General features: G+C 39.1%; 1 non-coding gene across 1 annotated transcript; it reads right to left on the bottom strand.

The window, feature by feature from the left end:
* Positions 1 to 2125: 2125 nt before the first annotated feature.
* On the bottom strand, positions 2126 to 2232 carry LOC127098936 (small nucleolar RNA R71). Its single transcript, XR_007793619.1, has one exon. It is a non-coding gene; the product is annotated as a small nucleolar RNA R71 (small nucleolar RNA).
* Between the last annotated feature and the right edge of the window lie 1219 nt (positions 2233 to 3451).

Genomic DNA, 3451 nt, shown 5'->3' with positions numbered 1-3451 from the left:
ATTTCGTACTTATGCCCTACCCAATGGCGGGCGCCACAGACCCTGTCATGACGTGTCCAAGCTCAACTTCCCTCACCTCCCACGTTCTCCACTACATCCACTAAGGCGCCTCACTTTGGCCTTGTGGCGGGCGCCACAAGAGGAAAACAGTTTCCCTCCCATTTTCAAGTTGAAGGGCATCCAAGTCATTTCCATCTTTTTACTTGCTTATAAATAGAAACTCGAATTCACTTTTACAAGGATCCAAACTTAGAGCAGAGGCAAACTCAGAGCAACTTTGTTTCACTTAGGCATATATTCAATTTTATAAAGTGGTAATCGCTTCGCATTGGAGTGTTACCACAATTGTGTAATCGAGTATGTGATAGAGTCTGTAATTGAGTTTGGAGCACTTTGGAAGGAAGTTAATCCTGCCGCCATTTTCATTTCCGCATTGCAATTTATTCAACCCTCCGATTGGAGCAGGTTTTTATTACTTGTCTTTATCTTATTTATTTTCCCGCACTTGCTTTATTTTATTTATTTCCTCGCACTCGCTTTACTTTTATTTATTTCTCGCACTCGCTTTACTTTTATTTATTTCTTGCACTTGCTTTACTTTTATTTATTTCTCGCACTCGCTTTACTTTTATTTATTTCCTCACACTCGCTTTAAATTATTTATTTCCTCGCACTCGCACTACTCTTATTTACTTTCCGCACTCGCACTACTTTTATTTACTTCCCGCACTCGCACTACTTTTATTTAAATTAATGCACTTTTACTTTACCATGTCTAACTAAATTTATAAGGTTAGAATGTAAGGATCATAATTGAAACGATAATCCATACAATTGCTCGTAGAAACACTTAAGGGCTATTTTAACTTTCAACTTAAGTTTTCCCGCACTTCAATTCCGTTGGGTAAGATCGAAAGCCGTCCAACGTCTTTTTAAACTTAATTGTTTTTAACTATTTCAAAAACAGCGAAAGCGCTTTGTTTAGTTCATTAGGAGATTTTAACATTAAGAAGAAAAGAGATTTTAAAACTATTTTCTGACGCGTTTATAAGTTTAGAGTCTGGTTCGTGAGAACCTCTTTTGGTTAAGAAATCCAGGTTATAATACATTTCAACTTAGTCAAGACACTATATTTCTTAAAAATAGGTTTACTACTCTAACGCAATGCGCGCCTTTTTATAAGTGACAATAAGAGGGTTTGATTAGGGAGTACAACTCGGTTCTGAATACGCGAAAGCGACAGTTCCTGTTAAATTAGTTCTTTTCAAAGTAGGAAACATTGCCCATAAGTAGATCTACTAGCAAGTACTTGGATTATTAATTGATTACGTGAATTACATTCGACCATGTCTTTATTAATTTTATTTCAAAACTTTACTCTTCATTGCACACTACAAAAACACCTATTTCGATTGCCTTTGATAAACACCATAACAATAGATAACGATAGATTGACGCTTGGTCTCTGTGGATTCGACAATCTTTTATATTACTCTGACGCGTTCGTATACTTGCGAACACCGCATCAAGATATTGACCGCATCAAGTTTTTGGCGCCGTTGTCGGGGATTTGTTTCGTCAAATTTCATTTTCCTGTTGTTATATCGTTTAGACTTAGGCTATTTCCCGCCGGTCAATGCAAAGAACTCGCAGTACCGGAAGTTTAAGCTTAGTATACCCTCTGGCGGAACCTGAACATTACGCTCGCGCACGTTTATTCTTTCATAGAATTAAGAGAGCTATGGCCGAAGATCAAAACCAAATACCTCTTAAGGACTTCGCTCGACCATCTAATGAAGAACCTAGTTCTAGTATAGTGAACCTAACCATCCCAGCTAATAATTTTGAACTTAAACCATCCCTGTTGCAACTAGTGCAACAGAGACAATTCGCAGGTCTCGCTACCGAGAACCCAAACCAACATTTAAAAATATTTCTTCAATTAGCAGACACTTTTAAAACCAATGGAGCTTCTCCTGAGGCAATACGTTTAAGATTATTTCCTTTTTCCCTCAGAGATAAAGCCCTATCATGGTTAGATTCCCTTCCACCCAATTCCATTACGACTTGGGATAACCTTAGAAAAGTTTTTCTTGCTAGATATTTTCCCCTGAGTAAAACCGCCGTTCTTCGAAACCATATAACTAGATTTACCCAAAACCAAGGAGAATCGCTGTTCGAAGCTTAGGAGAGATATAAAGAGTTGTTACGAGCATGCCCACATCATGGTTTAGAAAATTGGTTAATCATTCAAACCTTCTATAATGGACTTCATTACAACACAAAGATGACCATCGACGCTGCTGCAGGCGGTGCTCTGATGAACAAATCTTATCCTGAAGCTAGTGCCCTCATCGAAGATATGGCTCAAAACCATCAATCATGGGGAGTCGAACGAGCGACAGTTGAGAAGAAAGAAGCCCAAGGAGGAGTGCATGAACTAAGCTCTATAGACATGATGCAAGCTAAAATGGACGCATTAGCCCTCAAAGTTGAGCATATGTGCATAAACCCGAATATTGTAGCCGCAGGTCGGATTGTGAGATATGTGGAACCCAAGGACACCAATCTGCAGAATGCAGTCTATTAAACGAAACCCACTCTGAGCAAGTGAACTACACCCAAGGGAACCCATACTCGAATACCTATAACCCTGGATGGAGGAATCACCAGAACTTCTCCTATAAAAACAATAACCTTATTCAAAATAATTCACCTCCGAGACCTAGTTATCAAGCCCCTAGATCAAATCAACCTATGCAACCTGTACCATCAAAGTCGAGCCTTGAGAAAATTATGGAAAATTTTATCACCGCTCAAACCCAACAAAACAAGGAGTTCATGAACCAAAACATTCATGTTAACGAATTGATTACTCAGTTAGGAACCAAGGTTGACCAAATAGTTACTCATACCAAGATGCTTGAAACCCAGATCTCTCAGATAGCTTTAAACCAAGTCCCTCAGACCGCACCTGGAGGACAGGTCCCTGGACAACCTCAATAAAATCCGAGAGGACAAGCCAATGCCATTACCCTACGAAGTCGGAACGCTTATGATGAGCCACCAAACCCTAGATTGAGTGAACCCAAAACTTCTAAGGAATGTATCAAACCCCCAGACGAAGTAAAGGAACCAGAGGAATCTGAAAACCAGGAAGGTCGAGAAAAAGGAGAAGAACCTAAAGATAAAACTTACGTACCACCCCCGCCATATAAACCACCTATACCATATCCGCAAAGACTCAAACAAACCCAGATCAATAAACAGTATCAAAAATTTATTAAAGTTATAGAAACACTTCATGTAGAAATCCCTTTCACAAAAACCATCACCCAAATACCTTCTTATGCAAAGTTTCTAAAAGACATCCTTACCAACAAACGTAGACTTGACAATCCGAAGCCTTTGGAATGTAATGCTATTTCCGAGGACAAATTAGCAAAGAAAG

This window comes from Lathyrus oleraceus, chromosome 6 (genome assembly GCF_024323335.1).
Source record: "Lathyrus oleraceus cultivar Zhongwan6 chromosome 6, CAAS_Psat_ZW6_1.0, whole genome shotgun sequence".
Lineage (NCBI taxonomy): Eukaryota > Viridiplantae > Streptophyta > Magnoliopsida > Fabales > Fabaceae > Lathyrus > Lathyrus oleraceus.
Note: the sequence above shows the minus strand (reverse complement) of the source record. Positions and strands in the feature narration are given on the sequence as shown.